The sequence below is a fragment of the Pieris rapae genome, chromosome 6 (genome assembly GCF_905147795.1).
Source record: "Pieris rapae chromosome 6, ilPieRapa1.1, whole genome shotgun sequence".
NCBI lineage: Eukaryota > Metazoa > Arthropoda > Insecta > Lepidoptera > Pieridae > Pieris > Pieris rapae.
In genome coordinates, this window is record NC_059514.1 from 1,923,953 (window position 1) to 1,946,328 (window position 22,376).

General features: G+C 31.1%; 1 protein-coding gene and 1 non-coding gene across 3 annotated transcripts in view; both read left to right on the forward strand.

Moving 5' to 3' along the window:
- The first annotated feature begins 5,900 nt into the window (after positions 1-5,900).
- Positions 5,901-5,974, forward strand: Trnan-guu. The gene has a single exon. It is a non-coding gene; the product is annotated as a tRNA-Asn (tRNA).
- Positions 5,975-9,145: 3,171 nt separating this feature from the next.
- Positions 9,146-22,376, forward strand: part of LOC110997336 (alpha-N-acetylgalactosaminidase) — a 42,447-nt gene continuing 29,216 nt past the window's right edge. For both annotated transcript variants that reach the window (XM_022265451.2, XM_022265459.2), the window contains exon 1: positions 9,146-9,287. The gene's annotated coding sequence lies outside the window, so the exon portion shown is untranslated. The remainder of the gene's footprint in view (positions 9,288-22,376) is intronic.

Genomic DNA, 22,376 nt, shown 5'->3' on the forward strand with positions numbered 1-22,376 from the left:
TGGTAGATAGGTACAAATTTATGCATAAAAATACTTTATGTTTTTTACTTAAGCATTTGAATTGGCATACACAAAATGGAGATGGGACGGACAGTCACAAGAGCTTGAGACAGTCGCGGCAAACTCAAGAAACTTTGGAAGCTCTATCATGGGTTCCTATACATAAAGACAAGAGTTACGAATGTGTATTATAATTATTATGTTTTTAAATTATTATATATTATAAATTATATAAAAATATAACAGTTATTGTAATAAAGAACGGTTCATGAACTTTGACCTCTGGAATAAGAGCCGAAAGCTGAAGCCACTAAGCCAACAATGCTCCCAGTTTCAAATACAATAAACATAAAACGCTAGTAGTTATATATTATCATATTACCATTGTTCATGGATATAAATAAATTTATAAAAGGCCGCCAACGCACTCGCGAGCCCTCTGGCATTGAGAGTGTCCATGGGCGGCGGTATCACTTAACATCAGGTGAGCCTCCTGCCCGTTTGCCCCCTGTTCTATAAAAAAAATCATAATAAATTATCCTTAGAAACACACTAAGAACGATTTATGAAAGCATAGGACCAGGCTTTTAAAGTTTCTATTCGGATGTGTTTGTTTTAACTGAAAACTTTAGATTGAGTGAACAACTCTGAGTTTAACGTAACTTATACTTAATGCACTAAAGTTAACAGGTGTAAAACACGTAAAGAAAAAAGTTTCATGTAAGCAATGCTTTGGTACACATCTTTGAAGCGCTGAACGAATTTTAATTAAAAATATTATTTAATATAATAGCACCATTATCAATAAATTATTGACTTGTTAAAATCCCTTAAAGCTTAGAATAGTTTGTAAACAAACATAAAATCCTGGGCCAGACTACATTCAACATTGACAAACGGTTCGTCTCTACGCACGAGGACGCCTACGATTTTTGAATTTGGAAATGCTGTTACGAGAGCGAGACCTATTGCCTTCTTCATAGGTCTGAAAGAGATAATACAATATCGATCGGGTTGCGTCATAGAGACCGCGTGGGCGCGATGACGTCACGTAACTTCCGCCAATCAGGAGATGAGGAAAAGGCGCGTAGTCGAAATGACTGGGAAACGGTAAAGGAAAGCTTAGATGGAAAGTATCGGTTCTTATGTTGTTACGTCAGGGTCTTAAGGATGTTCTATTTTTGAAAAGCAAACGTTTGTTTTTAAAGAGCTCAGAGAAAAGCCATACATTTAGTTCCTACGTGTTATCTTTTACTATATGAAGCTACAATTTAATGTCAAAATTTAAATTTCTTATATTTGTAATTTATGTATCACTTATGTGGGGAAAACATGTTAAGTTATATAATGTAATTATTAGAAAACGATTATAAATTTAATAGAATTCATTAAAATTATATCAAAATTTTAAATAAATTATTACCTAATGTTAAAGATAATATAGGTTACATAATGTTATTTTTGTTACTTTATAAAATACTATATAAAAAATATACTTTTTAAACAGTTGCCAACGTATTTATTTTGTTTTTATTATTATAATGGTGTATAGTTAGTACATTCATATTTTTTTAAAAGCGTCATCGATGACATGGTTACTCTTTTATAAAAGTTTTCAATGTAGTAAATTGTGTTGACGCTAGGTGGCGTGATAACTAATAATCGTTTAAAATTAAACTAGTACGGGTTTTCAACTTACCGCTAGGTAGCGCTTACTAAAATAGCTATAGTAAAAACGCTTTGATTTAATAAAGTAATTTGATTTATATCCATTTCCTTTGTAATAGTTTAATATTATTTAAAACGTTAAAAATCTATTATTAAGGATGACAACAATAAGGAACCTTGCTCGATCGATAATCTAAATCGATATTAAAAAAACATCGATATTGACATCGATGTCATCATCGAAAGCCCAACATCGATGTTCGATATTTATCGAAAACCAAACATTAATACATAGTTGAAATAGAAATATATAACAGTTAAATGGTTCGAAATTTATTAAGAAACAGAACAAACATATTCCGATATTTTTTATCAACTCACTGAATGAAAAGTAATTTTGATAGAGAACCTTTTCTTTGTTGATAAAGATTGAGGAAGTGTGAGAGAGAAAAAGCGAGCGAGACTATGAAGAACGAATGAAGGAAATGACTTCGGCGCAAAGAATGAATACGCGTCCAAAATTTTAATAAACTTGATTTGTGGATGCGTTCACAGAAGATTTGAAAGAAAGTCAGTCAGTTCAATCAGTTCACAGAAAAAAAATTGTTTCGTAAGGTGCATTTGTCGTACAGTTAACAACGATGTTCGATTCAGTTAACATCGATTACGATATTTTTCGTATTAATCGTCAGAACATCGATATTTTTGCTATCAACATCGATGATCAACGAGCATCCCTAGTGTTGCGGAATTCCATCTTCATCCTTTATTTGGTTTAATGATTTAAGATTTGATTTCCGTGTATTATAAGAAAAGTTTATATCAGGCTGAGGAAATATTGGATTTATATCCAGTGGAACAAATAATCCGCCAACGCCTACCGCCAACCTATGATTAAATCTAACATTTTCTTTTATTCTTGATTCTGATCAACATCCTTGTTTCTTGACATTTAAAATATTTATGAGGTCATAGAACTTCAAAACATAATTGCGTCTTCTCAAAACATTTACGAAACTAGTTTAATTTCATCCTTTTCTCAGGATATTTAAGAGGTTTTTGACCCCAAATTTTTAGAATTCACAGACATTACTATATTTTATACTTCATTTTAAATATTTAAAAAAATTCTCATTACAGCCCCAAAAATATGTAATGTTTTGTAGAATTTTGCATATTTAAGATTTTTTATTTCCAAAGCTCTGGGCGGTGATTTGTAACTTCTAGCTTTATATCTATTGTGAAATACTAAAAATAATAAGAGTGTTTTGTTACTGGAATATTTTTGAAACACTGGAAATAAATATAGCCTCAGTTACTTAAAAATGATTTAAGGAAGAATTTTTTTTTAATCTTTCGAGTAGTATATTTGTTTTTAACGTTCTTTTCTCTTTATAATATTAATATATTTATTAAGTATGTTAATATACATCTATATCTTAAATATACATATATCACTATATCTACCTTGTCTTGTTTTTTGTGTATGTATGTGCTTTTGGCAAAGGCCCTCTCTGAATCCCGTACAGCATGAGATGCAAACTGCAAAAGGTGGAATTAGGAGGAACCTTTTCCTAAATTAATCTAATCTAAATGAAAGATCGAAAAGTTTAATACTTTGTTCCACCTAAACCACTACACGGATTATTCCACCTTTAGATTCCTACCTTCAAAAAAAAACAAAAATAATTTATTCATATAGGTAACATAATCTACACTTATGAACGTCAAAAAGAATTATAAATGTATATTAATTTTGAAGAATTTAATGAAATTCTTCTAATTTTACATTTACCTTCTTAATAGTAATAAAGTATGAGTAAGTTAAGTATAAGTAATAAAATATTCTCAAAAAAGTTGAAGAGGTTCAAATTTGATGACGTGGAATAAGTGATACCTTGATGATCTTAATATGTTCTGAAATAAACGCATTTTTTTTTAATCTCATCTGACAACTCAAATGCAAGTCCTAAGGTACCTGGGAGCCACAAAAGTAAGTAATTGCACTCCAATTTACTTTTACTAGGAACAATCGTTTTTTCAATTCGTGTAACAATAGGAAATTGTTTTGTACCTTATAAAGAATTCCCATAAAGCAATTTGTTTGATCGAGTGATTAAATTGTATCTGTAATTGGATCAGTTGTATAATTTATGATTGTTCATTATTATTTTTATTTACGCTTTTCATTCTTCGCTTTTTCATTCTACTAATAATATGTGCCTCAGTAGGCTGTATAACAGTGTAATAGTAAAAACTTTTAATAATAGGGTAGACTAGTAATGGCGAAGTGCAGATGTACATGGTGACATTTAAAGTAGGCTTTTGTCAAAAGACAAGATGAGTACAGCATTAAAGACTAATTTTATTTTATGAAACCAACTAAATAGGTCACTTTAATATTAAGTTATTGGAAGAAATTGCTCGAAACCGATAAGGCCGCCAGTTGCCCTCCTTTTCATTTAATTATGTTGAATTTTTATATTGTAATGTTAACGAAGTGTTAATAAATAAATAAATTACATAATACAAAAAATACCAAACCAAATGTAAAATACGGATTAATTCATAAAAGTTTAAACGCTTCTCAGTCCTATAAAACAATTAAATCGACAAAAGAAATCGAACCAAACTTTATAACTTTAAATCGAAACAAAATTATAAGTAGGTAATAGAAGTTATCTCGATCAAAGAGTCGATCATAACATAGTCTGATTCTCTGTGGATAGTATTGTATTAGTAGCTACGTTTAATATGGGGGCAAACGAGCCATATACACAGATTTTTTTCTCTCTATTTCTTTTTTATTTTTGTTTTTCATCTCTCAGGGAAGACCCCCACCGGGAGTCGATTCCACAGTTCGCAAAAGAAAAGCTTTTAAAACGGAATATGGAAGATTTCCAGCCATTAGTATCAAAATCAATTCATACTATTTGTACATTTTTATCCCTACTTGTGGCGAATTTTCTTGCAAATTTTCCAAAGTGGGTCAGTCCCAATTCATCACAAAACAATCAGTATCAATCAACAATATTACGAAATGATAACAATGGTCGGTATTCAAAAGCAATGTTCCCATCGTCAAATGATATATAACTTGTATTTCAAAATCTTTAAGAATGAATTCGTTACGGTATATTTTATATGCTCTCTTTGAGAAACTATTAAATTGTATAGATAGATAGATAGAACGATCAAGTTAAAGGCTAATTAGATATTGCCGCTCATAAACACTCAAAGCCAAGCAAAGCAAAGGTTTGAATTGAAAATTTGCTTATTTTGGATAGTCTTAAATGGAAAGCTTAAAGGCGATCGTAGGGCCGGAAGAATTATAACCATGGATTTATAATTAAATTCCCATAGTACAAAAGGAAGTGAATGTGCAAATTGTGACCCACTTTTGATCAAAGGTGAAGGACTTATTGAAAGGTTAGGACATTTAGGGCGTGTCTTGTAAATTTGTTTTAGCATATTTGGAAATTGTTAACATGGTATATTTTTGTTATAGAAAAATCTACTTATATATCATTTATTTTTCCTTATTGTCTTTATTAGAAAATTGTAGTTTTCTCGTATTGGCCACGTTGAACTTAATTAACTGCTCTTTGGTTGGGAATTTCAAATTCATTTTTACAGCTATTTTCTCGTGCATATTATATATGTTATTCTATTATATACATAATTATTAAATAATATAAGGAACTTAGATTTTATGTCGACATGTTATATAATTATAGGTATCTAGTATTTATTATATATATTAATGTATTCTATTATGACAGGTGTTTTATTCTAATGGTGTTTACATAATAACATTTTTTTTAATTATACAAGAACCCACTTCCATGGTATCGAATCGATCGGAATCGTCATTATATTTAAGAGTGGTAGTGTTACAAACACATATCTTTAAGTTTATACGTTTTAGGGTCTGTTTCACAATGTCCGGATATGTTTCAAATAAGCTGTTTATTACTTATTGGTAGGATAAACAGTATTTTTGCGTTTCACGACTGTCAGATAGTGCATGAAATGCATGCGTCATGAAATGTGAAGTATCTTATTTGGAAATTTTATCTTTCGAATAATTTATGTGTTGCATAGCTATTTGTCACTTTACCCATACATTGTGAAACAGGCCCTTATTATTTTTGGTAAATATGTATAAACATTAAAGAATTTAAAATATACTCATAACAATATAAAGTAACATTTTCAATAGATGCTCATCTGCCTCCGTGGCGCAATTGGCTAGCGCGTTCGGCTGTTAACCGAAAGGTTGGTGGTTCGAGCCCACCCGGGGGCGACATCTTTTTAAACTTTTTTTCCGTTGCTTTCTGTTTTTGCTTATTTAAATTTAGACATTTTTACAATAAATACTGAAAGTTTAGTAATTATTTTTTAATCAGACATTTAAACAAAAAAAGCGATTACTTTACATGTGTTTTTGACACTTTTTGTAAAGAAAACTCGCTAGTATATTTTTAGTAATATTTATCATATAAAGAACTCTTATAGGGGTCGATAACTTAACAAAATGATAATTTAAATACCGTTATCATGACGACATCTATTATTAGTAGAGATAACGGATTTTATTATCGCATTAATATGTTATTTATCGCGAAGTTCATTAATTACGTCCACAGATTTATTGATCGGGTTTTTGAGAATCGGACAATAACCTCCTTGACTAGTCTAAAATGGGAAATATATTTATTTAAACGATTTTAAAAAATACTTATTTTTTTAATAAAATAAGATTATTTTTCTAAAATGATTAATAAACATTTCATTATTTCGCAAATCTAAGCTTTTTTGTTCCTTTGGAGTAGAGAACCTTGGACCTTGGGGTTCAAGTGATCTAATTAAAATATATAACATACCATAATATAATATATAGTTTTTATATAATAGGGGGGGCAACAAGCCAGCGGAACGCCAAAAGGGCAGTCGTCGCAACCCATAGACACCCATTTTTAGTGGGTGCGTTGCCGGCCTTTATGCATTTTTAAAATGAAACAAAAATAAATATTTTAAAATCAATTCGACTTAGGAACTCAAGAAAAGAGCGTACCAATTCTTAAAAGGCCGGCAACGTACTCGCGAGCTCTCTGGCATTGAGCGCCATTATTTAAGCGCCTGGTAAATAATACCGGTTACCCCAAAGTTGCTTTCCTCAGTCAACGAATAATTATCGAAATACAGCGAGGAATCAAAATTTTAAATTTGCTTCAATTTATTAATTTTTAAGTATTATAAAAATTATCAAGTCCCTTTATTTGTTAACTATACCATTAACAAACTATACACACCGACTTTTATAAAAAAACTGTATTATGTTTTCAGTAACTTATTAAAGATATACATTATATTATCTTCAAGGCATTCAATCGGCTCCATCCTGAGCATTTTTCTGCCAATCTTCCCCACCAAGTTCTTCCAGCTTTTTACCCAGAATGTGAGAAGGCGACCCTTATTTATCTGGTGGGCTTCAGGCAATCTACCTCATTAAATCATTAGAGTAAATTTATAAATGAAATATGAGAAAAATGATTATAGATAATATTACTATCCTATATTTTTGCACGTATTATTGAGCGTCGTTTAAAAAGCGGTGTTTGGCATGTTAAGACTAGATATACTGTTGACATAATAGCGTTAGTTTGTCAATCATAGTATTCAGATAGTCATCGCCCGTCTGGTTCAATCTTGTCCATCAAAAATCGTGAGCCAAAAATTCTGTACCTTACTTAAATATTATTTTTATTTTCTCACTTCGCTTACAATATTGAGTCAACATAAAGCTTAAAGTGAAAGGTCAATGACATTGGTCCTTGTCCATCACAAAGCAGGAACTCTTCAAAAATAATTAAATACATAAAACCATATTTGCCTTCAATAGGAAGAGTGTTGACCGGAAAAATGAATGCGATCTTTTACGAATTATGATTAAATTAAATATTATTTTATTTATGTTATCTATTGTGATAATAAAATTAGTAGCGCCAACGAGTGCGTAAAATCTGTTACTTGAATATGTATATAATATATGTAATTAAATTTTAAAGGAAACATTGTAAACTTACAGTGTGACGTATAATTTGTATTATCTATAAGTGCGTCATGCGATCTAGCGAAGAACTTTTAAGAATTAAAGTAATAAATGTATTTTTAAAATAAGAGCAGAACCTAGTGGATTCGGCGTGCGATTCTCATCCATAAGGTCGTAGGTTCGATCCCAGGCTGGGTACTCAAGGAGTTTCTTTCTATGTGCACATTTAAGACTCGCTCACCGGCTTGCCTTAGACCCAAAGAATTCGTCGCTGTGTGTCAGGTACAGATACAGAAGATTACAGATCATGAAACAGATACAGAAATCTGAGACCATACAAGACCAGACTAAAAAGATTGTAGCAGCATTGATTTTTTAATTTTTTTTTATCTTTAATAAAGGATGACAAAAGTTAAAACATAATGTCTCTGTCGCGTCCCTGGTTTACTTAAAGTCAAAGATAAGATCATACGGTTATAAGATCAACTCGTAAGACATTAAAGAAGTACAATGTTTCTTTGAAAAATTAAATTGCATTATTCTAGCTAAAGTGGATTTTGGTATCACTATGTCTATATTTTTGTATATTGTATATATATAAGTGGTAAATAGAGACAGATAACATTTAATTAACTAACTACTACCGCGATTTTTTTACTTTTTAACTACATACCAACATATGGAACATTTTCCTATGTTAGACAGTGATTGCTAACTTTTTTTTTATTTATTTTCCTCAGAATAAAAACCTTGCTTAAAGTTCAAGGAACAAATTAATAAACTCGAATTGGTCCAACAGTCTTCAGGTTTTCCTTAACAATATATTTTGCGATTTTTATGTTTATAAACTATATTTAAAACACTGAAATGATGCATGATTTTGTTAAGTAAGCAAATTGTCTATAGTATATATAGTATATATATATATAATAGAGTAATATTTTTATTTGGAAATTTAATTTTTATATGCATTTTATATGTTTACGAAATTGCTCTGTAAGTAAAAATTCTACTGCAATTGGAGATTTGAGATTCAGGAAACCTAACGAAGATCATAAAATTTACGTTATATTTATACCGACTTAATTATATGTAAAACGACAACTTGTTTTTCTTAAGACCCTTTTTGTTCGTGTCTTTCCTCTATAGATAAATACGATAAAATGCAAATTTGATGAAAAATGCATTTATACTAAAAACTTTGATCCTATCCTTAGTATAAAACCTTTTGTAAATATATTTATTTTGTTAATAAATTTTTAGCGTGTTTAATAAAATCTTTATACATTGCGTTTTTAATCAATTCCAAAAATCTTAGTTCAACATTAAACAAGCAATGAATGGGAACAAGTCTATGATTTCGACGTGGAGAATTCTTGGTAATATTGAGCGATGCGCGAAGAATGACCACTCTTGCAAGCAGTTAACACGGACTGTCAGTCGACGTTTCGGAGGGAACGCGACTGCCCGCGACGAACGCGCCCGCCATTTTTAAAATATTTCGTTCCATTTTCAAAGTGAGTGAGCGGTGTTAGAAAGGATTTTCTTAATCGTCACCCTTACGGTAAGTTTAAAAAAAAATTACTTAAACATCTTTTTGAAAAGGCAATTATATATTTAATGTATATACACGGAATTTATTGAAAGTCCTGCTAAATTTTGCGTTATGTTAATAAAAAAAATAATTACATATGATGTAAAAATCCGGTGATTATGTGACTTTTCCATCGCTAGGAAAGATTTCAACGACAGCGCGCGCGCATGTTACCTAATCATAATACTTCGTTCACATTTTTAATCGGTGAAATGCCTTTTTCTAATTAATTCAATGAATGTTAAATAATATTTATGGGTTTTTAATAATATTATTTAAATTAGTCTCTTATTTAATGCAGGTATATTATGTAAGTACTTAGTTCTATCGCTTAAGTAGTTTTAAAAATAATTATAAAAAAAATATAACAAACTCAACGTCCTGTATACAGGTCCCAAATACAAAAGTTTCAATTTTTAAAAATATATGAACCATGTTCGAATCCACACACAAAAAAATTCATCAATATCATTACAGTACTTTAGGAGTTAAATAATTACAAACGTGTGTGTTTGTAATTAAATTATTTATAGTCTAGCTATATTAAAATTATTATGACACACAATGAAAAGATTCAACGTTAGACTTCTTATAGAGGGCAATAAAATTCTTAAATCTAAGAAGACTTCTTAATTAGTAAAGACACTGATTTCACCTTAAAATAATTAACATTAGTTTTATTAATAACTGTATATTTGCTACCAAAATTTATTTACCTAATATTTTTCTTACTTTGGTAGTAGTCTAAATTAGTTAAATTATATATTAGAGTATTAGTTTGAACTCCAGTGAGTACATATGCAGTTTTTGCAATCTGCCACACAACTGGACGATTCTTTAAATTTATTGAAAACTAATACAAACAGAATAGTTAACCCTAGGTAAGAGTTGGAGATTCCTTATAAATATCTTTCATATAAAATTTAAATTTAGAATTCCTTTGTCGTAAAAAATAATTCTGAAACTGATAAACACCACAATTTTCGTAATTATAATTATGTAGGTTAAGATATTTACTCGTATACTTAAATTTATTAAATTATTAAATTGTGCAGTTTGGCTGGTCATATAGTTGACAGTAATGGCAATTTCCAAACGCGTATAAACTTACGTACGCCACAATTTAGAATTTGATTCGGTAACATTAATGTGCTTGGTCCAAGCCAGGAGATAACCGGACATTCTCGACAAACCAGTATGATAGTAGATGGTAGAAGAAGTTGTTGATCGCTTTTTGTTTCTGAACAAGACAATTATGGGTTTATGACCCGTGACAAGCGGAATATAGAAGTGAGGCAACAAGTCGGACTGTTAGAGCTTTTCAAGAAAGATAGATAGATAGATTCGAAGAAGAGAGAGATAATTAGAGCTTTCCAATTATATAGTACAGACTTGTATTCACTAAGTACTGAAAATCAAAATTTACAATTTTGTTCATAAATTTGTTTCTAATTTGGTAGTTCAAAAACCTTTCAATATTTAGCGGTTATTTAACTATGTACAAATGCTGCTTGTTACTAAATTATCTACATACTTTGAGTATTTAAACCAAGGCTATATAACGCAATACTGCACTATATGCTAATTACTATCACAGGTATTTTCCCAGCCTGATCAATTTATATTTATGTAAGGTTATATTTTATTATATATAAATATATTCACAATTTATTAACAAACTATTCGAAAGGTTTTATGTTTTTATTATTCAGTATTTATAAAAATATTAACCAAAATATATAATTATTTATAATTACAAATGTATAATTTGTAAAAAAAACAAATTTTAAAAACTGTTCTCTGTGGCAGAGTACTTTTAACGTTAGCAGCATTTTCTCTCTCTATTGCTATGCTCATTCTCTGAGCGAAGAAAAAAACACCATCTCTGTGTCTCATCTCTCTGTGCACTTGAATCCCACGGCCTAGGAGTCTCTTCTCCAAAGGATACAAAACTTAAGTTGAAGGAAAGATATATTCGAGCCGTAAATTATTTTCCGCAGAGCAGGGAATGAATTTATTATTTAGATGAAACAAATGAATGTCGCGTGTTTTTTTTTTATTCACTGAATGATAGAGCATAGTGCTATATAAGATCTAATTTTATTCTTAACATGTCAGCTTGCGAGCCTTGCGCCTAGTTCTATCAAAATATATAAAGACTGTTTATGTGTGTGTATTTAACATCGGAAGAGCCGTCTGCCGGTTGTCTTATAAACTAAAACAATAATTTTTAAATAAACTGTCAAATTATAAAGTTACCATTCGTAACATAGATATAAATTGATGGATGGATGGAAATATATTTAAATTGATTTCTGAACCTAATTAAACATAATATCAAAAGAAACATTTTAGAAAACCTGCTAATAAACATGTGAAATTAGTATCTTTGCGAAACTGATTGAGTAACTGCAAATTACAACTAGTGCGTATGCGTACATTGCGCCTTTCGTGATACGGTCAAACAGTCGTTTGATTGAAAACAAGGAATGTGTGCAACGCTATTTGTTTTCGTAATATTTTTCAACTTTCTCGCATGTTGCGGAACTGGACAACCGGAAATGTGCGGTTATTGTGTAGGATACCTACAGGCATATAATCTTACTATAAGTGTATGTATGTAACGGCAATTAAAAATGAAAAAACTTTATATGTTGCTTTTTTAACAAAACTAATAGTGTTACTGTACTGTCTTTATATTTAAATAATCTATTGCCTAAATGATTTTTGTGTTATTTGGAGAATTTTTTTAACTCAACAAGTTTTTTAGTTTAGGTTTTTATTTTATACATAGAACCCCTACGTAGTAGTCTTTCTGGTACACCATCAGGCAGATGGCTGAGAAGCTAGACGTATCAAATCTTTTCTTTCATAAAGAGGGACTTCTTTTGCTTAAACTTAGGTCTGATTGGCTTGGCGTCTGCCGCCGAGGACAGCTATTCAGGAAATATCCTCATGATATTTATGAGGCGAGTCGGAGCTCATTGGCCGGCTGGACTATTCATTTTACTGGCATATTTGACAGTTCTATAGCAGCAGTATAGAGTTTTTCCAGTTGTGTTGCGTTTTCTGCTAAAGCAAATATTGGATAGCCCATCCCAAGATACGCTTATGCCAGTCTCGAATTCCAGATGACAGTAAGACCAAAGTTTTAGATTAGTTAATATTATGAACTTCGTTTTCAAAGTGAACAATATCCACGAAGCAAATCATAACTTTGAAATAGTATCGATCGTCGAGAGATAATAGTATATTTATGAACACACAAAAAATTTTGCTAAAATGAAATTGATATGTATTAAAAAATTTGAATTCTATTGAAAATATATTTTAAAACATTTTAACTTTGATATGTAGTATGACCTCCAATTCAATAACACCTATTAAATTATAAATTTCGACACTAAAAATAAGGAAATTACTTAATCCGTCCGTTTTAAAATTTACAATAAATTGATAATAAATTTTTATTAACCTAAAATCAATCAAAACTAACCAACATATCTTATACCTCTTCTTTAGATATGACGTGGATATGTCTTGTTTGCAGAAAACACTTTTATACCACATTCAAGTTATCTCTTATTCTAGTGTTTTCTTTAAATGTGTAAAAGCTATGTTAATAAAAGACAATACTATGTATTGATTGATTCGATTGATAACAGACAATGCACACATGATAGCAGCCCGATCGTCAACTGTCTACATAGAAAAACGAAACAGCTATATACTCCTAGCATCATTGGGAGTTACGAAGCTTAATACTAAAGATTAGGTTATATTTCTATACAATTTTTCACTGAATCAGATTAGCTTATGACCCTGTTGGTGCGTTGTGGTTGATTTGTGTATTACCTTACAATGACCGGTTTTACATTCGCATAATGCAGCCCAAACATGACAGCGTCAACTTTCTTTAAAAACATTGAAACCAAGGCGAAGGTAACGTAAATATTCAAAAATGAAACACGCCCTGCATATAAAGCGAGCTCGTGGGATTTGAAATGTTTTCCTTATAAAGTCTTCCTTCAAATATCGCTTATGCTATTTCAAAATGACATAACTTATTACTGATACACAGTTCTAATACAGTTTAAATATTATTTGTTAATAATTCAAATAAAATCTGACTACAAACGATTAATATGAAGCGTCTTCGCGAGAGAGGTTTATTGCCTTTTTTTATAGAACAGGGGGCAAACGGGCAGGAGGCTCACCTGATGTTAAGTGATACCGCCGCCCATGGACACTCTCGAGGCCAGAGGGCTCGCGAGTGCGTTGCCGGCCTTTTAAGAATTGGTACGCTCTTTTCTTGAAGGACCCTAAGTCGAATTGGTTCGGAAATACTTCAGTCGGCAGCTGAATAAATTCAAAACTTTTTATAAATTTGAAGAATTTTTAAATTATCCTAATCTTGGGATTGATTTGCTCCAGTCAAACTTGGTGATTAGAAACAGCGACGGAGAGATTCTTGCCAGTTCTTGCCATACGAACTGGTAGTAAACGTAAATTTAGAATCCATTTAACACATTTTCTGTTGAACGATAAGTGTACTTGTTATGCGTAACCATGATAATAACATCACCAAATAACAGAATAAATTGTGTTAAAGTAACAAGTAATCTACGAAGATTATTAAAAAAACTCGCAGTTATGTAGCAATATCTAGTATCTATGTAATTGGTTACATAATGTTTTTGACCTAGTACGAACGAGTTCTCATTAATGATACAAAAGTATACCTTACTTGTGACATAAAGGCTGATATAGTTTCTTATTTGTAGTTCTTTTAAATGGTAACATCCTAAAAAAACATTACAACCTTTTTAGGTCGGGCTTCAGATTTCTGTATCTGTCTCCTGAACATTTGTCAATGTAATTACCAGGTAGGATAAACTATACCCGACACACCAGTATTTTCCTTCACCGCTCCATCGATTGTTAAACACGCACATAGAAAGTAAATACAGTGCGCTGAGGATCGAACCTACGTCCTCGGGGACGAGAGTCGCACACTGAAGCCACTAGGCCAACACTGCTCTCCTCCTATATAAATGGCCTTAATACGAGTTCTATACATTTTGTGCTTGTCTCTGAAATTCTTAGAATCTTAAGTTAATTTTGCTTATTTACCACCAATATCTAATTCAATATTGTCTTGAGTTTAGATACTAAATGCCATCATTTACATCGAGATTCTTTATCTAGACAGACGAGTCGAGTCGATAATACAAACATCACAACTCAACTTTTCCTGCTATTCATGCTATTATATATTCATCACGAACCATCTAGTTCTTATGACTGAGATTGGTAGCTTTTAAATGATGAACGTTTGAATCAACCCGGAACTGTTGATTTAAACAGAAACTAAAGAATTAATTTATACCTAATTAGCGAATTATGTATACAAAGCTAATTTAAAAATACAATTGTAACTTATGCCAACAAAAACTAATTGAAGTCATTGACGCAGAATGCCGACTACAATGTTATTTGTATTAACTGGAGAAAATTGATTGGATTAATTGATGAGTAATTGATTTCTGTTCACGATTTTTCTCATAACACATTGATTATGTATTAGGTATCCCGTTACAGTGTGTATTACTGCTTATCACTAGATAACAAATATTTTATATTGCTCTTTTTTATATTGCTTTTTAAGCTTTAGGTAGTAAAAAAACCCAGTGGCGCCAGTTTTCTGTACTCGACATAGACAAGTAGGTGATCTGCCTGCTGTGGGTGACATACCCTTTTATTTTTGGGGTCTAAGACATGCCAATTTCCTCACGTTTACATCGTACAAGCATGTAGTTTGTAAGAAAAATCAGGATGAAGACGCGCGCGAGTTAAGAGTAACAACCCTACTCAAATAAGCTTTGCTAGCACTAAACCAGTAAAGGAACGGCAACGGACTTTTGATTTAAAAATAATTTACTTAAATGAAGAGAGTGACAGCACTTAATTAAGAACTAAACAATAATCAACTTAATATCTATTTCCTCACGGATTTATACATTCAAAATTACTTACTTAGTATTCACTGTTGCTGACACACAATCTACATTTGGTTTAGTGCTAGCAAAGCTTATATGAGTAGGGTTGGTACTCGTAATTCGCATAGTGATTTTATGAAAATTTACTATAATATATTTTTTAAAGAAAAAATCCAAAACACTTGCCAAAATACACAAAATCCACCCAGGCAAAGCTTAGTTAGTATTATTAATAAATTAATAATGAATAAATAGTCCTACCAGCGCCGTGTTAAATAAATAATATTTTAAACTGACAGAATTTTGTAAAAAATACTGAAGAATTATGAAAATTAACAATTTCTTAATAATTAATGAGGCATGTTGATGCATATTATGTTGATGGTATTTCTCAGACCTTTGTTTATCATATAATCAATTTCGTAATTATAGCAATTTAGTACAAGGGCGTGGTATTTTATGACAACAATATATAGCGTCCTGCTTATGTACAAATTATTTCACGAGAAAAAATAATTATTATAATTCATAAAATCCCCACTGAAATATTTCCGAAACAATTCAACTTAGCGTCCTTCAAGAAAAGAGTGTACCAATTTTTAAAAGGCCGGCAACGCAATCGCGAGCGCTCTGGCATTGAGTGTCCATGGGCGGCGGTATCACTTAACATCAGATGAGCCTTCTGCTCGTTTGCCTTCTGTTACATAAACAAAAGAATATCTCAGTGCCACTCTTTCCATTCAAAGTTAAAAACTAGCCATCACCGAACGCATATCAAATTGAATAAAACGATATTACCAAATTGATTAATGTCCGACCTTGCACATTACTTTTATGAAGCATATACAAACAATGAAAACCGAGCAAAATTAAACCAAAATACAAACTAATAAGAATCAAAATCACATTACAATTCGTTTGCACCGCGATTGTGTTGAATTATTTTGTCTTACAACATCGATTTGTTAGAAGCTTTATCATAGCTCAAAGTGTTAATTATTATCGCTGTAATTACATTTATAACGCCCATAGCTCGCCTACGCTCAAACATCTGTGTGAACTTAACAAGATGATTTGTTCATTCATTAAAAGTTATGAAATTAAGTCGAGAAATTTATTATTGTAGATCGTGAGCAGTATTGGCCAAGTGGCTCCCTAGTCCGCTTCTCATCTTCGAGGTCTTAGGTTCCATCCCCGGATGCACCTATGTGCGCATTTAAAACTTGCTGGTATGGCGAAGAAAAACATCGTATCTACCAGTATGTCTTAGGCCCAAACAGTCGACGGCGTATGTCGGGCATAGACAAAAGATCACCAATTCGACGTAGGGTCCTTCAAGAAAAGAGCGTATGAATTCTTAGTAAAGCCAGCAACTCACTTGCGAGCCTTCTGGCAATGTAAGTGTCCATGGGTGGTATAATTTATCATCAGTTGAGCTTCCTGTCCGTTTGCCTCCTATTACATTAAGAAACCTAATTGCCTATTAGAAAAATAAAATTATCACGAATAAGTTATTTACATCCAAGGCAAGTGTTTCGGATATGTTGGGGAGTTAGGCAGTTGCCGAGGCCGATGGTCACCCATGTGCGTTGCCGGCCTTTATTTCCAGGAATAATGAGATAAAACAAATAAATAAATAAATAAACATTCTTAGTATCGTGAAATGGGATACATTTTTACTAATAATTCTTGAAATATTGGACTTCCGATATCATAATAGGATTAATAACTATATTATATAAATAACATTATTATATAACACTCGAGAGAAAAACTAGTTTAAAACGAAATGCTTAAAATAACTTTCTCTACTTAACGCGGAAAATTCTGAGTTGACCTTTCGAACTTGAATTGAATAAAACGGTCTGGGAAACGGCATTGACTTTTCTGAGAAATTTTCTCGCTTTTTAGCCGAATTCTAGAATGGTTATTGGTTCTGCAACTATAGTCATTGACGTCCCGTTATATTAGGGAAATTTAATAATATTGAGCCTTTATTCATCCACATCTTATGAACATACAATTAATAAAAAGACATATAATTTTAAATTTTCTGCTATCGGCCGGCAGAAGGATTTCTATTCAATTCAAAATCATTTATTCATGTAGGTTACTTTTTGTACATTTATGAACGTCAAAATTTAAAAATTGAATAAGTGCTATGCTATTAAAGCTTCTAATTTTACATTTACTGCCATTTTTCCAATCAAGAAGAAAGAAATGAAGAGAAGAACTGGCAATAAACTCTCCTTCACTCTTTTTAATCGCCATGTTTTTTTTACACGTTTCGATTCCGTCGGCCCATAGCTCTATTGGTCTGCCCTTGTTTTTTGCTTATGGACTCTGGTTTCTGTTTTACACCACCTGTCAACTGTATAACTGGCTACATGTCTGCCGCCATTTAAGTTGTAGAGCATATTCTGTATGTTTACTTGTATTGTTTTTCTGCATTCATTTTTGTACCGCACGCCGACCCGAATGTATTTTCGCTTTTGTTTTGCTTTTTAATGACCCACAAATTGCAGTATTGCTAAGATCTTTACTGCTTTATGGACGCTAAAATCGCGAAGTTTAGAATTAAAATCAAAACATACATAACATATGACAACTGCTTATTAATGCAATATCATGATATTCAGGGTAAATTTAATTTAACACTTAGAAATCAAAAATGTAGAATGTCAAAAATCTAATCTATGTGTCTTTTCGACTAATCAGTTCGTCATCTAAGGTAGTTATAACATACGGATAAAAATTAGGTCATCGTTTGTTATTGGTACTTAAACACTGATTAAAGAAACAAATTTCGAGGCTATTGGGTCAATACGCATAACCCTTAATTAATAAAGTCATTAATCCAAAGAGCCTAGAACTTTGGTTAAATTAAGTCATTGGTGCTACAACTTTTTAGGTCTGGCCTCTGATTTCCATCCAAAGTTTCCAGATTCTTTGTAATGACTCACGCTGTCGACTGTTTGGGTATTCACCGTTCGAGCGAATGTTAAATGCACACAAAGACAGAAAGTGCACAGCGGGGATTGAACCTATGGCCTCAGAGATGCGAGTCGCACGCTGAAGAAATTAGCCCAACACTTGTCAGAATTTTGATTACTTCATAACAAATGATTGAAACTTGGGTTAAGGCGATATCAAAGGATCGTATTGATACAGTCTGTAAGGATAATGTATTTATATCTGTCATAAATAAATAAATATAAGAACCGACACATCAATCTATGAAAATCCGATGCTCATTTGTCACTCAAATTTATTCACTCATTATAAACCAATGAATATATGGAAACTGCAATAGATGATATTCACACTTATTGAATTAATTTACATTTTGAACACACCGAGAAAGTACTATTGTAGCTGAATAACAAGTGGACACGTGATTCGTTAATTTATAAATTAACTTCCCTATACGTAACTATATTAACTTTTAGTTTGATATGAATATGTTTGATAGCTTCGTTTACGTATGAAATATATAATGAATAAATAAATGTATGTAACAGTAAAACTTACTGTACAAAATACATATTTTTATTTTCGTAAACTTTGATGACCCGTCTAAAATATTTTAATTCGGCCAATCGTCACATTTTGATTCTATTGCATTTTTTCGCTCGAGTATGACGCATTTTTATGTTGAGAACCTTTTTTCCAATTAAAAATTATTATCTATTTCCATTGTGACTTCTTACAATGGGAGTATGTAATATATAGTCTTGCTTTTAAAAGAGCAGTTTTATACGTAGCCATCGCGCGTACGGTTCTATCTACAAATAAATCTAGAATAACAGATTTGAGAACTGGCAGTAAATGTAAAATAAGATGTATTTAATGTATATTTCCTTTTCCTTTCGTAAGTGTACATTAAGTTACCTAAATGAATACATAAATAAATGAAAAAATGTAAAAATCATTGTTAGCGCTTGATGAAGTCAAGAATCGTATAAAAACCGCTGAAGAGCAACTTGTTAGAAACAGAATTCTGATAGGCTACAAATAAATATCACTAAATATACAGACACAGAAATATGTCTTATACGTAGTAGTCGTGTAGGCTTGATACGATCGATTTAAAAGTTTATTAATAAAATACTGACCAAAAGCGGTACAGATTTGGAATTCCGCGCAATTTAACTTTCTTTAAAGAAAGTGAATCTTGTATTGCAACTTTGCGCCTGTTAAGTTATTAATAGTGTATGTAAGCATAACCTAAGATGTTTACGTCAGAGACTGCTCAGTACATTCATATTAAATATAAAGGTATTGTGTATAGTGTGATTTAATAAAACAAATTTGGACGATTATTTTTACTAGAAGATTTATTTTAAATAAAATATAAATTGTTCCCTTTGGAGTAAAGACTCTTGGGCCGTGGGGTACAAGCACAGACGCTTATTGAAGATTTATGTTGATTATGAAAGAACCGGTGACCCCAGAGTTGGTGCTATTCACGCTGAACGAATAGTCACCATACAGCGAAGAAATACTGCGTTAAAGGTACACTGCCACAGAGACCAAACTTTTCAAATTTGTTTTAATACTTTTTTTATAAATTATGAATAATTACATATTTTAAAGAAAACACTTTTGCTAGTTTATAAATTAAATAAACTAGTAAATAGTATTAACACAGCTTCAATCATAAAAGTTATGTTAAAGACGATACTATAATTTTATATTTTGACCATTGTAAAATAATTCCATACATTCAGTTATTTATAACATTTCATATTCTGATCCTACATACTATATAATTTAAAGGCTTTGGAGTAAATACGATAAAAGTGAAGCCCAATTACATAAATGGATTTCGAGTTCATAATAAAATATTTTCTATTAAATACTTATATTTATAGACTTTGGTTTGAGGCTCTTAAGAAATTGAACTGAAAATATTTGTGGTATATAGTCCATTTATCAATCCAATTAACGCTGGTGATGCAGAAGGGCACAATCTGCTATACCAAGTCGCTGAGCGAAAGTTATACAAATACTAAGACGCTCAATTACAATTATTAATCACACTACACTCCGCCTGAATTCGACTTTAAAAAAAACACGAAGGCATGGTACTGCTTATTCTTAAAACTCACTCTTTATTTTACGAACCATATATAAAAGGGCAAATGATGCAATTATAAATGTCAGTTTTATAGGCGTGTGTCATCGTATACTTAGTTGATAAAAAATTCGTAATTTTTTAAAAATACTGAAGCTGAAAACAAGTAGTGTAAAGGGTCCAGCCGGTTTAATAACGACAATTTATATTTTATACTTTATTTATAATCTTACAGCTACACATATCCATATTATAAAAGAAAACACTTAGACAATATACAAATTCAAAACAAAACATACGGAACAGAAAACATGGGTCAATCAAATACATTAATACATTAAAAAAAACAAAAACTGAACTAATGATAACTTAATATTTTAACAAAAATAATTATAAATTTTTTATAAATTATTTCTAAAAAAATTTATCATAAATTATTACTACTACTAAATAAAACGTCTTCCCCCATCTTAAAATATATATCTTCATAATTAATGTCGTAGTTAAAACCCCCAAAAATATACTGTCCCCTTTGCACAAAATGTATTATATTAATATAACGGGAGCGGTGGAAGTTTCATATTTCGGAACACAGAAATCAAATCAATCAATCAAATGTAGAAGTATTGAATACTTGCGGTTTTATCTTCAACAAAACATTAACCATACGAACACTTTCGATCTCTTTATACATACCTCTTCGTGACCATGCCTTGTTAGAACACATCTCATATTTAATTATAATCTATGTATTTATCATTGAGATAACAATAATTGTTCTGACAATTGAATTGATATGAAACTTGCAAGGCTGGTATTTCATTTGAGAAATTTAATATTTTAAAGAGTACCACGCATTATAGCTTCCCTAGTGGTTTAACCAAGTCTTTATGTTAAAGTCTCCAGGAACCACCACGACCTAGCGTTATTCAGTCATTCGTAAAATTTAGTCAAATACTTATTAAGTTTTGTCATACCCAGAAATCTATTAGAATTTTATACATTATTTATTTAGCCTATTTAATATACATTTAATTCATCGTTTGTAATCTGGCATGCTTTAAACACTGATTTCAAGAAAAAAAAAGAGTTACGATTATATCTCGCGTACAAATTATTTGAAGAAGTCGTAGAAGAAGAAATGGTATGAGGGTATGCAATTATAAAATCACAATATTGGTGCGTTTGACAAATTCAAAAAGGCATTAAAGATGCTTGTAGAGTGATCAAAGTAGACTAAAATTGGGAAGTGTATCTCGCTCCTATATACATATTAAGTTTCTCATGTAAAAAAAATACATTTTTGTAATGAGACGTAAAGTTCTTTAAACGTTGCGCCTACTAAATACTGTCTCCGATACTCATATCGACATATGTATTTGTACGTTCGCAGTGTTAATTCACAGTAACGATATTGTGTATATGATGTGTCTAATTTTTATGTACATTATTATATTAAAAAATAAAAATTAATTATATTAAATATTTCTCCACATTGTCGTATTGGCATAGGCTGTAAAGAATGTGTGTGTATTTCTGAAAATACACTAAATAAATCAATCAATAAATTATATTCGAGAATTTTATAGGAATTTTCAATTCCATAGAAAATTGCTTATCTGTACATTTGTATCGATGAAGCGGTGAAGTAACATTGCCAAATGACATTGCTCCATAAAGGGAAGGGGATAGGGGACCGGTTTCACTGACACGTATTACATTAACCAGATCAAAACAGTTGTTTATTCATGCGATTAACATGTCTATTAGCCTTGGATTAAGGATTATAATGGCTTTGATTGAGATATGACATATACCTTGAGTTCATTGTATACAATATTTCAAAATAATTGTTACTGTTCGCCTGCCTCTCTGTTGAATGTTTAACTGGACTGATCTTTTAAACAGTTCTAAAAATTGTTGGGGATTATAATTATTAAACATACAAAAAATACTAAGACGCTGTTTCACAAGGTCCGGATA